The 14,870-nt window shown below is 41.3% G+C and overlaps 1 protein-coding gene across 1 annotated transcript in view; it reads right to left on the bottom strand.

Annotated features, from left to right (window-relative positions):
- Pappa (pappalysin 1) overlaps nt 1-14,870 on the bottom strand; it is a 252,295-nt gene that overhangs the window by 188,242 nt on the left and 49,183 nt on the right.

Genomic DNA, 14,870 nt, shown 5'->3' with positions numbered 1-14,870 from the left:
TTATCACATTTTACTGACGGGAAAACACATTAAGTTTAGCTATGAATAGCTAGGTTCACTGGAATCTAGATGCACTAAGAACCAATGCTCATATTTCTAAGGACTGTGTTATTTTGATTAAGGAGAGAACCGCATAATAGAAGCCTAGAACAAGAACACAGAGCAAGGGTAAGATAACATATACTCTTGGCTTGGCTTCTCTCTCTCTCTCATTCATTCACTATGGGCCTTGGTCATCTACTTGGAAAATGTGGGGCTGCCATAGAAGGTGTTTGTCATTTCTACATCATTCTTGTAAGGAGGTCTCATGACTTTTTTAAAGATGAGAAATGTATAGTCCAATGTTTTTAAATAGATCACCCAATGATACTGCACCAGGGTTCAAGGTAAATGATGGATAGCTTGGAAATGTATTTTCTTTTCATTGAGGCATCATGCTGCCACCCATCGACCACTCTGCATTCTGTAAAACTCTTTTATTATCTGTAAAATAAACTAAAGATGTTGTGTTTGGGGTTGCTGTCATTGAGGTGGTAATACCTCAGAAAGAAATGAAGTCTTCATGCTACAGTAATCACTTCTTGAATATAGGGAGAAATTTGTTGGTAAGGGAGCCAGGAAATGAGAGAGGGAGGAGAGAAGGAGAGAGAAAGAATAAGAAAGAACAAAAAAGTGAGAGTGAGGGGAGACAGAGAACAAGGGAGAGAGAGGGGGGCTTTGAAAAAGGAGACTTGGATTCTATGTGCTTAAGAAACAAGAATCTACTCTTGGTGGACTCCCACAGTAGAACAGAAAGACTATATATAAGAGGTTGCCTCTGCTCTCTGTTTGGGTTAGTCACTAGCATTCCGTGCTCATTTTCAAAGCTACCCACTTCTCATCTGCCACCCTGCTCATCAGGAATTCTTGTGAGTAGCTGACAGTCCTTGTTGGGTGAGGTTAGAAATGTGTTGATGTTTTTAAGTGTACATACACCATACACCATCTTCTTAGGGCAGCAACATATAGAGAAGGCGCCTTGTTCTTCTGTTAGTACCTAGCATTTGGCTAAGGGTATATATGCAGTGAGACCTCTGTAAAAACTGGTAGAGTTGAATTTAAATTGTCCAATATGGAAGCTAAAATATCGAGGTCCTGGTCTCAGGTTCAGTGATTCCTGACTCAGAGGCTGCATTTGCCTCATCTCTACTCCAATCTGAAATAGGATATGATGTGTGACAGCTACTGCATTCTGGCCACTCCCATCATAGGTCTCTATGAGGTCAAACTTCCATATGATCATCAATTTGATGACTTGTCAAAAGAAAAGATTAATGGGGTAGGAAATGCAGGCTCATAGTGGCTACTTCCAGGGATAGCATTATAAGCTAGAATATTGGCTCAAAATCTTGCAAGTGAGTGCCTTTCTCTAGGGACTCACATCTAGCTTCTTCTACTACAGGCCTCATGAGGAGTTCAAATAACTCTGCCATCTGAGATTGGAATGAGGGTTGAGAAAGTCAGCATTTAATCGAGTACTTGCAGTATGCCAGCATGCCAATTGGAGTGCACATGTCTCATTACTGGCACTTCAGTGTGTAGCATGGGTAAGATGGATTACTCCCAAGCTATGCAACTCCATGTTTGAATCCAGATCTTTTTAATATCAAGGGTGTGTGGGCAAATTACGTACCTTCCTTTGTTCAAGTTTCTTTATATAGAGAACAAGAATGATAATGGAACACCATTCCTAGAGTTATTCAGAGGATTAAGGAAGTTAATAATGGAACTGGAAATGAGTCTGGGTGATGACTGGTATATAGAGAACCCTGGTACAGATTTAGTAATTTTCATGTATCCTCATCTTACAGATGGAGGAATTGGGTGCAAAGGTTACACAACTAGTTACAAGGCCAAGTGCACTCTATCCATGCCTATCAATTCCCACTCACCCTCTCTTTTAAGTTGACCCCAGCCCATGAGGAATAGAAAAATAATGCAGAGAGAAGAGTGAAAATGCAGAGGATCCCAGATTTGTCTTGGAGCAACCCTTTCTACATTGTTTTTGCTAGCTGATTTACCCATTTCCCTCAAATGATCTCCCAGGCACAGCAGACAGAGTTTATTAGAGAAAGCCACCTCTCTGCCCCTACACTCTGAGATGAAAAAGTTTCATGGGCGAAGACACAGGGGGAAAGAAGACATTTTAATTGGTTGTTTATTCAGTGGTAATTGCAGAGCCAATCTTTTCAAGAGGTGGTATTCATCCTAGCCCAAAGCAGAAATGTGGGTTGTTGGATCTTCTCCCTGGCTCACATGTGGGGTTTTCTCATTCTTTGGGAAGGCTCCATCTCTCAAAAGGAGTTAGATTTTACGGCAACTAGCCAGGCTACTGGCCCCACTGGCCTTTCTCCTCCCTGTCTCTCTTGTTGCAGGGAATCCACCCAAAGGAAAAAGCTCTGTTACTAAAAGCTTTCCCTCTGTCAACTGAAGTCTTCCACCAGTGTGGAGCTGAACTGGGTGTCTCCCAAAGGCATGTGGGGAAACCTTTGAAGGTAGTAGTCTGTTTGGGTCTTTATTATCTCCATCCTCTTATCTCTTGAAGATGATATTGTGGTTTTCATCTTTTACCTTAAGCAGTAAATGGAAGGGAAGGCACCAGAGGCAGAAAATTTAGAAGCAAGATTGTAGTCTATAGATATTTCACCTGAATGAAAAAAAATTACTTGATAAGGTCCCTTGACTTTCTGTTTTGCAACTATGGAAAGAGTAGCAGTTATAGTTTGGATAAGAAATACCCAACAGGCTCCAGTGTCAACAATTGGCCTTTAGCTGGTGGTACTATTTGGGAATTTTTGAGAAGTGAGACTAGCTGAACTAGGTTACTTGAAGGTTATACCTGGTCTTGAGTCTTTCTCTCTCTGTGCTTCCTGTTTCCATGAGTTAAACAACTCTCTTTTACCAACTGTCCCCACTGCTTATGCTCTGTCTAAGCAGTGGGTGGCCAGACAACCTGGATTCAACGCTCTAACACTATGAACTACAGTAAATCCTTTTTCCCATAAGCCGTTTCTGTCATGTATTTTGGTGACAGTGATAATAAGAAAGGCAACTAACACATTAGCATTGTATGTATATTACAAATCTGTGAAATTTATTGAAAAAGTAACCTATACCTCCTAAAGAAATTGATCAAACTCTAAACACTGGTTATTAACTTGCATGCAAATAATCTGCAGTGATGGATAGAGACCCAAGTCTGTAAACAAGTTGCTGTAAGTGTCTGAGTCTGCCAGCTCTGAGACAGGTTAGGACTCCGCTAGCACAGAGCCAGACAATGCAGCTCCTCTCTTTGCCTTGCCTCCTACTTCCCCTCTCTTGAAGTGAATGAAGCTGGCAGTTCCCTTTTGCATAGTTCTCCCGGTCTGTTTCCAGTGTCTCTTCCCCATTATCCAAACTTTTTTTTTTCACTTGCAATCTCAAACATGCAGCATCTCATAGTTTCTTTACCCAGAGCCCCCTGTGTGTTTCCTAATTATAGCTGCTCCTTAAATTGTCTGTTAGCTTCCATCTCTGTCTCCCAATATCCCTTCTTAAATGTTAATCATGTAAAATCTTCCCTCCTTAGGAAGGAGGTCTGGTACTCTATCCTGACTACTTCCAACTGTATTTCAGAGATCAGAGAAACCACCTCTCATGAGTGTTGAGCAGACTAGAGACAGAGTGGGTGATACACCTAGCTCAATGCATGCACCTAGCTCAATACAAGGCACTTACTGGTTAGTGTAGGCTACCTGTATTACATTAGTTAATGTTGTGACTAACACTCTAAATGCATCATTACTAGTAGCTGAAAATGAGAATACTGACCCTATTTTTAATTCTAATTTTTATCGTTCTGTTTTGTGCTTTACTTGTACTGTGAGCACCAATCTCATCCATTAGACTGTGGGCTTCTAACAGTTATGTCCAAAATTATAATTTCTGTGCCTCTTGAAGCCTTTCTCAAAACACACAGAGAAATATCACTCATTTGAAGCTTTTGGGCACTTGTCTTTTAAATCACATAGCATCAAACCACAGTGAGCAAGCACAGCGCTCGCTCAATGAAGTAAGGTGATTTGTAAGAGGTCACATGTCACCAAGAAAGAGAAGCACCAAGCCATGGATCTGTCTCTTCTCACTTATTTCCATCTGATCTTAATTTCAGCCCCTTTCTGTTTGTGAGTGACGTCACCTCTTGCTTCAGGTAGAAACCATTCCCTTCCAGGGTATAGAGCTTAGAAAGGTGACCATGGGAGGGTGGCAGTCTCCATCTCCCTCATCTGGACACCTCTATGCAGAACTTGCATAGATATTTAGCCACATCTCATCTCACTATACAGAGCCTGCTCTGTAGCTTAAGACCAGTGTCTGGTCCTGGTCATTGAGCTTGTGAACCAGATTGCTGCTGTCCAGCTCACAGCCAACTAAAAGCTAAGTGCACAAGAAGCACACAGACACGTATTTAAAAGGAAAGAGTTACAGAATTTTCACCTTTAAGAAATGCTTTCCTGAACAAGTTGAGACCCTTATACTTTTGATGGCAAACATTTTTCATAACCTTATATTACAAGGAATGAGAACAACACAGAAAGTTCTTGAAGTGTTCTCCAGCATAGTTGACCACAATCGCACACAGGCCCCCACTCTTGCCACATCCTCCATCTTTGCCAAAACCCCACTAACAGCACAAGCAAACAGAGTTTTGGAAGTGGTAATCTATACTGCAATGCCTCTGTTAAGCTTAGGTCCCTTCCCCAAAGCTATTTCTCAGCAGTGGTGTCTGTGTTTCTTTTTTTTTTCCTGCCCATCTCATGCACCTGGATTCCACAGTGAAGGTTGTGGGTCCCCTGGAATGTCTGTTTCAGGGAGCCCAGCCCTGATTGCCAAGGCGCCCAGACTTTAGCCCTTTGCCAGAACTGCATTTCAAAGCCATGAGTGCAGTCCTGGAGGGAGATCAAAGCCCTCTCTACTCAACTGTCATTAGAATATTTTCTTTATGCATCTCACTTGCTGGTTAGTGCCAACAACATATTTCCTAAACGTACTGGCCTGAGATGGTACAACTCTGTAATAATCTGAATGAGAGTGCTGTCAGGGCCTGCTTTATTGAAAGACAAGCAAAAAGGAACCACATTCAAAATGCAAAACAACAACAAACTCCTTACATGAAGTCATGGGAAAAGGTCTGGGAAAGACTAAGCTCCTTCAGTGCTAGAAGCTCAGTACCCTGGAACACCATTTTGCCTGTTTGAGAGAAGAGTGGTCAGAGGTATGGCTCACAGGAAGCCCAGGTCAAATCTCATGTGCTCTGATTTCTATTCAGATTCAAAGCAGGTCACCTTTCAGCTGACTTCCTCTGTGCACAAGTGAGAATCTTATTCTCCTCTACTGCTCCCTGGGCCTTTGATGGGTGCAGGCTGGTCACAGAGGATGGTGCTGGACATGTGTAGGTGACCTCAATTTGTGGAGCATTTGTCTGAGCTGAGAGTGGGCCAAGCTAAAAACAGTTCTTTGGTTAAATGAAAAGGTAGCAGATGGCTATTTTAAGACAGAGACAGAGGGATTCGAAACCTTCTTCTGTGCAGTGGCCCTTTGACCTTGAACACGAGGCTCAGGCTCTGCCTCTCAATTTCCTCACCTGTAAAATGGAGATTATAAAATCTGGTGTAGATAGGAGGATCTAAAATTCAGTATGATCATGCATCATAAAGTACCTAGAAGCCCAACTCATGAAAAGACTCCAAGATGTATTCTTCTGTTTTGAACTTGCTACTGGGGTTAAAGGAAACTTGCCTCAGCTCCCACTGCCTATTGGGCTTGCATTCCATTGCTGACTCTGGCTCTGGCTCCCATCACTTGAGCAGTATGTGCATCATCCTTGCTCCCACTATGGGTCACCCTGTTTCTCCAACTCACTGGACAAGGCCCTGTCCCATCACTGTCCAGTTCCAAATTCCAATTACAGCTTGCCATTTCCAAGGAGCCCCATGGATTCATCAACCACAACTTCACTTTCAGAACACACCAGACCATTTGAAAATGATTATCAAATATAAAGATCAAAGCTGTGCGAGGCAAGTCATCAAAGCAAGATAAACCTCAGAATGTTTATTGCGTCCATATTCTTGTTCCAAACAACAAGCTTTCTCCAAGCTGTGATCGGTTCTAAAACCTGAATTTTGTACTTTATCCCAAGGGCCCTAATGATTTGGAATTTATTTTCCTGCTTAGTTTCATCATTATAAATGGCCAAGCTTGCCTCTCTTCTTTAACAACAGACTCTCTTACACACACAGTTCTTGGAGGGTATATTAAATTCTTGGAATCTTGAATGTTTGCTTTCTGAAATAATAGCTTTTATACGGAAGTTTGACCCCTAGGCAAGAAAAATATAACAGCAGCAAAGATAATTGAAAAACTGGTTATTCTTTCATTCATTTATTGTACATGACATTCTTTCATTAACTCCTCAATTTCCTCCCTTTTTTCCTGTTTGTCTACCCTCATTCTTTATTTCCCAACTTCTTTATTCTCTATCCATCATTCATTATTTCATTTCTATTTTCATCTATCAACATTCATTGAGATACTATCATATACTATGATTAAACTGGTCATAAAAATATGGGAAGAGAAACCATTTATACTGTAATAAGCTAAAGATTTTATGAATGAAGTAAAATAATTAGATGATGATAATGATAGTAACAAAAGCAACCTAATGAGATAATTAACATCATTTAGGGTGTTTTAAACCTTCTGACCCTGTTGATACACTTTCAAACAGATATTCTTTCGAATTTTAAAAAAAATTGTCAAGTCTAAGTGTGGTTCTCTCCTATGTACCTGTGAAGAACCTATGACCAGTTGAGATAACACCACTTTTCTGAGGTCTTTCCACTTATAAGTGTCATGATGAGTCCATGATGAATACAATGAGATAGGTATGGCTATTTGTATTAGAGGAGGTGTGGTATTGAGTCTTGGTTGGGGTGCAAAAAGGGGTAGATCAGATCCTTGGATTATTTTTTAAATGAGATCAAATTAAGTAGAGATTGATAATCTTCATGAGAAAAAGAGGGCATTCAAAAAGGGGGAAAGATGTCACTGATTATAATGTCTCTTCTATCATAAAAGGTAGTTATAAGAACTGTAAAAGAATAAAAGGCTCTATTTTTATGATGAATACATTTTATTCAGAACTACACAGCTGCTATTTTTCTCATTGGGCTTTTTGAAAATGGCCTTTAGAATCCACTTGAGTAGAAGACAAGTATAGGGATGCCTAGTTCTTGTTTCTTTCTTTTTTTTTTTTTAGGTTTTTCGAGACAGGGTTTCTCTGTGTAGCTTTGCGCCTTTCCTGGATCTCGTGCTGTAGACCAGGCTGGCCTCGAACTCACAGAGATCCACCTGCCTCTGCCTCCCGAGTGCTGGGATTAAAGGCATGTGTCACCACCGCCTGGCTTGGACGCCTAGTTCTTAACCAGTTTAGCTACACATATTTGATTAATGTGGATCATACCTCAGGACTCAGGCCTATCCTCACCATTCCTGGGAGCCATCCTGTGCTCTCTCAGCACCCAGGTCTTCTTCATATCAGCACTTATCCACATAGCTGCTTACTTATGGGGGATTTCAACATGGATAGGTTCATATCTGGCCATGTGTACTGTTAAGTGTTGTATATCCATAGCTCAACACTCTTCACACTAGGTAAATGCTCATTCAGACATACACAAACAGTCCTCCCTATAGTATTTACTTATTTTTAGGTAATATTTCCTTTAATAGTCCCAGGAGCTCAAAGTTTACTGATCTTCAGAGTAGCCCATAAAGCATAAAATATCCCTGGCTACATAAGAAAGCACAATACCTTGATGCACAATAATATGCTTTAAAAGTGCTATTAGAGGAATATGACAATTTGTGTCAAACTACTACTTTCACAACAAAACCATAGAGATCTAAGATACACAACTTTCTCTTCCCACCATCTAACTTCCTTCCTGTAGAACTCAAACCACAACTGATAAATAGTACAACTGACCACATTGAAAGAAATATGCATAACTCACTAATGGCCCTGGAGTTTGTCTTTTTCATTGAAATACAATTAAACAAAGACAAATCACATGTGTTTCACAAGTTGTAGTAGCCATGGTGTTTTAGGTACAAGAGGTTTTCAGAGACTTTATACTTTGGTTCTAGTTTTAGCTATGCTTGCTATATAGCAGATGGAAAGTCTAGCTAAATAACACTGAACTTAGGAAGATAAATCAAGAATTACATCATCACTAATGGTTGTCAATATGGCAGCATCTGGAATTTATTCTGGGCCACACTTCCATATGAATCACATAATCTTAGGCAAATAACAAATGTATTTTAAGTTAGTACAATACAATCACAACAGTAGGTGTAGATCTTTCTGGGTGACCTTTAACAAACCTAATAACTTCTCCAGATTTTGTCTTTCCTGGGGCTAAAGCAGAGATGACATTCATAGGGTCATGTGACAATGGAGTTCAAGTTCAAGAGAAAGACTACTGGAGAAATGACATGGTATGCCAAGCTGTTTGAAAATATCATTAAATTCAAATTGATTTTTGGAAAGAGGATGCTACATTTAGGACTTGGGAGGAAATGAAATAGAAGACATGCACACTTCCCAGGTGTCACTGTTGGGCCCAAAGAATTGATAACAGGGTTTTCAATATGTCATCTACTATAACTTCCTTCACTGGTGTACTGAACATTGCACCCAATTAATCATGGGATCCGACTAGTCTTTTGAAAGTAGGAACTGTCTCTTATTTCTCTAGTTCCATCAATGTCCATGTGTGACTTTATCTTTGCCTTTAAAGACATCAAATCCTTCATCCATATCCTTCATTTCTGTCCTTTCCTAGTCAGCTTTGTCTCTAGGAGCAAGAACTGCAAAACCTGATTTGAGAATGTCTCAGTCTAACTAAGAGTAAACCCTAAAGCCTGCATACAAAGAATTTTAAGGAAGGGCAAAGAAGTGTCCGACTTTATGCTGGCCACTGTTACTTGCAAAATCTAGATTCCTCCTTCTTTGTGTATGGCCAAACTACAGGCAAATTGTGTTTTTCTACATGGCATCTTCTTGGGAAAAGACTTCCTTTATGTATCTCTTCTGCCCTCTGTAAGATGCTGAGACACTTCATGCTTTGGTGGTGTTCCAGTCACTGTTGCCCTCTATGGCCATAAAAATAGTTCAGTAGTCAGAAGTCAAGTTCAAGGCTAAGGGCTGCGGTTGACTGTCTGAACTCACAAAAGACTAGAATCACAAACATCAGAAACTGAAAATGGAGTCTATTTTCCCTGCAGTTTTACCACCAGACCACTAAAACAACCTAAGGCACAGAAAAGAGATAGACAGAGAAGCAGAGGATGAAGGGAAAATGAGCAGGCTCTCCCAGACAGGGACAGGAAAGCTTGTGCCACTTACGCAAACAAATCTAGAAGGAAAAGCCTCTGTTTACACATTAGTTCACTGGTTTGGTGTTTACAGAAAGTGAGAGCAGAGGTGTGGAGGTTCCCTCTGAGGTGGTAGGAAATGACCAGTGGTGAGTTTGAAGGGTCAAGCTGAGCTGCGATCAATTTAGCAAAGTGCCTCACTAAAATGAAATAGCCTGTTGTCTGTAGGTCCAACCTTCCCTCACAGCCTCGTTGGCTGTGTTTCCTAACTGGAAGGGAATTTGACCAAGTTCTGAGGCTGTCATGAGCTGTCAGTGTCACCAGTGGATCGAAAAAGGGAAATGGGAGTGCTGAGTGCGCCAAAGTTAGGATGGAAAATCCCCAATAGTCTCTCAGTGGAGAGAGGCCTTCCAAAGGGCACCCAGTCTACCCATCTGTCCAGGGAACTGGAGATGGGAATGCACACTGAGTCTCTAAAAGGGGTGAGAGAAGGGACCCCTCAGATCCTGGCATATTGGGAAGCTTCCCCAAACTGGGCTACCCATTGCCAGGAGGCAGCTTGCAGGATATGGTACTGACTACATGAGGGACACCTATCTGGCCTTAAGTTTCTCTCTCCAGAAGTAGAACGCATTATTAGTATTTAGTATGCATAGGGCTTTTAGAATTTAAAGAAAAAGTCTAAAAAATGTGGAACTCATAGCAGCTAAAGCCAAAGGGTAGCAGTGGTGGATTCAAAAGTCTCTGATTCTTATCCCAGCCTTGAAATTCTAGTAAGAAGTTTCAAGATTGAGCATCAGGTGCGAGTGTGGAATATGAAGGGCAGATGTCGGAAGATTTCCCAGGGAAGGAAAATCCCCAAACAACAGCTGCAAAATAATTGTTACTGGTCGTGTTCACATCACATCAGGTAGTGCTCCAAAAGGTGAATAACATGCAGTGGCACTTCATCAAATCTAAAGCACCCAGTGAAGCCGACTGTCAGGTCCGTCATGGAGGATGCATTCATGGAGGAGACAAAGACACAGAGCTATGACTGTGTTAAACGGCTTGGTGAAAGCACACTCTGAATGAGCTTGCTCTCCCTAACTCGCTGTGGGGAACTGTGCTGTTTCACATAACTAACTGCTTTGAGCTCCCCACTAGCCTCATGTTTTGGAGCCCTGGATAGACTTTGTTAATTCCAATTTCTCTGGCATCCTGCTTTCATCGACTAAAATGACACATACAGTGTTTGAAGGTGGAAACTCTGACTGAAGGTTAACTTTACTCAGTAGAAAAGCTTGAAGAAAACCCCAAATTAAAGTAGAGAAAATTAGACCAGGCACACCACTGCGCCTGCTCATGTTCATTGTGTTTCACCATTAAAACATGGTCAAAACATCTAGTAACTTCCACCAAACTGGCTTGCGCCTCCTTATGACCACAGCCAGCACTGCATGGGAAGGTTTATGAGGCAATATGTCTTCTAATACAGCTAGACATTTGGGATAATTGTCAAATAAACTAGTGTACAAACTCGGTAAGTTTGGTATAAGTGATGTGGTCTTTATATAACAGTGCCAGTTTTGTGGCTGGTCCTTAAAAGAAAGTATTTTAAGAATGAAAGTAGTCTGGGTAAATGCTCTCCGTTTGTATACTGCAGTTTGTTCCAGTCTTTGTTATGAGCCTGTAGGAATGCAGTCTCTGGGAAATAAGGGCTGACAGGGAGACAGTGGTGTCGATGTGTGCATGGCAGGAATGGGGAGAACATCTCTAATACCTACTATGTACCAGACTCCAAACTAAGGGTTTCACACTGGTGACTTTATTTATGTTTTATAACATGCCACAGGATAGCTGTTATCACCCAATTTTAACAGATGAGAAACCCACAACTCTTACTGAACAATGAGCCAAGGTCAGACAGCTAGTGCAGAGTGGAGCCAAGATTCAAACCCTGGTCAGTCTCCAACATGCATATTTTTTCCACTACACCAGCCCTGACTCCTGTTATTGCTGTAATGAATATTAGTCACGTTAAATAAACCCTGATATTCTGATTATAAGATTCCAAGCAATTTCTCTTACAGGATTACTGGAAAAGGAGGAACAAAGTTACAGAAAGAAAGAAAGAAAGAAAGAAAGAAAGAAAGAAAGAAAGAAAGAAAGAAAGAAAGAAAGAAGAAGGAAGGAAGGAAGAGACAGACAATGTCCCTTTTCATTTGCAGGCTGGTTAACTCTTCCCAGGACTCTCTGTAATATTACTTTTATGTGACCCTCATGGCCACATAAAATATGTGACGTGTACCATCAGATATTATTTCTTTTAGTAGATGTGAAAATGGAGACTCAGAGTTTAAGAGACTGACCCAAGATTGCATAGCTAAGAAACTTTCCAGCCAAGGACACAATGTGTTTCCCCTGAACTTTTATTTCTTCCTAAGTCATGCTGTTTCTTTGAGTTGTACACTGAGAAACAAATTGCAGCACCTACGCGCACGGAGTACCAACTAGACTTAGCCTTTCCTTGCTCTCTGACTCATTTTCCCAGGTCAGCCTTAGTAGCCCTACCCACACAATCTGTCCCAACTAGGTCCTTCATGTCATTGCTAAGCCCGCCCATGCTCTGAACATCTTTTGTTCTTGCCACACCATGAAGATTTCTCTAACTTCTCAAAACTAGAGTGGTTCTTCCTTTCCTCAGAAATCATGGGAACTTATGGCCTTTGTGTTTCAACTGGCAATTAGTACTCTGCCTTTTTTCCTATCTCTGGAATTTTTTTAATGGGACTCAGAAAGGGTTAGTAGAGGAGATTGTTGAGGACTAAATGAGGTGACTTAACGACTTAGCTTTTCTTATGAGATCTCCAGCCATGTTGACTTGACTTTGAAAGCCAACAAAGATCCAGAAGAATACCTCAGTTTCATTCAGTAATAATAGTAAGAGTAATGAGGGGCTGGAGAGATGGCTGAAGAGCACTGACTGCTCTTCCAGAGGTCCTGAGTTCAGTTCCCAGCAACCACATGGTGGCTCACAACCATCTGTAATGAGATCTGGTGCCCTCTTCTGGTCATACATGCTGTATACAAAATAAATAAATCTTTAAAAAAAAAGAGTAATGAGAAAGCAAAGAATGGGCAGAGCAGATAGTTTATCCAATAACACACTATTCTAAATACAGAGGACAAGGGTTAAATTAAAAAATCTGGGTGTGGTAATATGCCCTTGTAATCCCAGTGATGGGGAGTAAGAGACAGGAGAATCCCTGTATCTCACAGACAGGCCTATCTAGACCACTTCATGAGTTTCAGGAGAGGGTGAGACTGTCTCAAAAACAAAGAGTAGTTGGCACCTGAGGAATGACACCTGAGCTGTCCTCTGTTCCCTACATGCTCATGTATTCCCTCACACATATGTAAGCCCACACACATACTAAAAAAGAAACACATCCACAAATGCACACACCCTGCATCATACCACACACACACACACACACACACCACACACACACATACACACACACACACACCACACACACACAACACCAAACATACACACTCCAGATATACACCCCACACACTACACATACCAGACATATATACACAACACACACACCATATGCACACAACCACTACACATGCATGCACATTAACATGCCCCAGATACAAACCACACACACACACACACACAACACACACACACATACACACACACACGTAAACAAAGACACTTTTCCCTTTGAGCCAATAGTGACAAGATGGTTGCTTTTAGTCCATGTAAATAGATATCCATGGATGCTGGTGTAATTCACATGATGATGGCATAGTCTGTGAGCTGGTGGTAGTGTGAGGAGGTTGGAAGTTCCAAAGAAGGCAGTTGATAAGTTTGCTATGCCATCATCTCCCAGGGAGACAACCACAGAGCCGAATGTCAGTTGCCTGCCTGGCTTATCTCCACCCTGGGAAAAATGACTGAGGTTCACTTGCAATGCCTGTCTCTAACTGACTGATCACATAGAAAGGCTATCCATGCTTACATAGAATAGACAGTCCTACCTTGGTGCTGTGGGGTCTTCCCTCCTAATAGTGAACTCAGTAGAGTAACTGTTGGTCAGTCTTACCAGGTAGGTGATGCCGAAAGGGCAGTGATTGGGCCGGCAAAAATGGAATATGAAGCAAAGATATATTGTTAGAGGAAGCAAAGAATGGAAGTGAAAAGGAAAATTAAAGGATGAGGAGTAAGCATGGAAGAAAGGAGGATAATATTAGATTATAAAGTTCTCTGTGAGGAAAAAATTGAAACTTCTTTACTTCACTTTTGGGATAGAAGCCATCAGTGGATGGTCTCCTTATTTGCTGTGCCTTCCTGTCCCAGTGGCCTTCTTTCTTACTGATTCTGCCTGTCTCCCACCCTCAGCATGGTTTGGCTTTCTCTCTGTTCTGAACATCCTGTCTGCTCATCCAGATGCCACCAGCTGTTCTGTGCCCCAAGGAAGCAGGTCTCTATAAGTTACGTGAGTAGGTCAGAAGAGAAAGACAACATAGATTTTTTTTTTTTATTTCTCTAGTTTACTTCTCTGGTCACGAGGCTGCTTTCATTTTTCTAAAAGTCATAGCCAGAGCTAGAAAACCCTTTCTCTGTAGATGTAACCAACTGTCTTATTAAATAAGAAACACAGAACCAATGTAAAAGAGAAAGCCAAGAGGTCAGAGCTCAGAGCTAAGTCCTTACCCTTCCTGTGCTGCTCCTACATCTACACCTTTCCATCCAGCCCTACTTTGTAGGTACCACAACTGCCCACTCATCTTATCCCTATAGAAGAAAGGTGAAAAATCTCTGTTGATGTTTGATAACCCTGGGGTGAAGAGCTAAGGTTGTTTGTCTTCTTAAATACTGTACACAGCATTGTAAGTAGTTGTTGCTTCAAAATCACCCCTCCTTTAACTCCCCTTAATTATTCTGTTTGAATGTACCATCTGTTTCCTACCAGGACCCTGACTGTTACCTCTCCAGAGTATGGCTATTCCTGGATACTTGATGAAATCATGGTTCTCCCAGCTATCTGCCTTATTTTTTCCCACACAGAATAAGTATCTATATTTTAAGTCACATATCATATGGGATGCTTGTATATGACTTTCCCATGAGGCAGTATCCTTTGATGATGAAGAACATCTTCAACTGATGAATAACAAGAAGACAGACAGAAGCAGATACACCCAACAAATAACTGTTAGACTAAAGAGAAACAGTTCCCATGTGGTTCCCGAACATGACTTGAAGTAAGACCTCAGGAAAATGTTGGACTATTCAGGATTTACTCTAAGACTAGCAAGGTCACCTTCTCTGTCATGCTTTTAATCTCAGCCTGCACATGGTTATCAGTGCCAACATACACACCTGTGCTGATGGGAAATCTACT

The sequence above is a fragment of the Peromyscus leucopus genome, chromosome 2 (assembly GCF_004664715.2).
Source record: "Peromyscus leucopus breed LL Stock chromosome 2, UCI_PerLeu_2.1, whole genome shotgun sequence".
Taxonomy (NCBI): Eukaryota; Metazoa; Chordata; class Mammalia; order Rodentia; family Cricetidae; genus Peromyscus; species Peromyscus leucopus.
The sequence above is the reverse complement of the archived record's forward strand: the minus strand, read 5'-3'. Positions and strand labels throughout refer to the sequence as shown.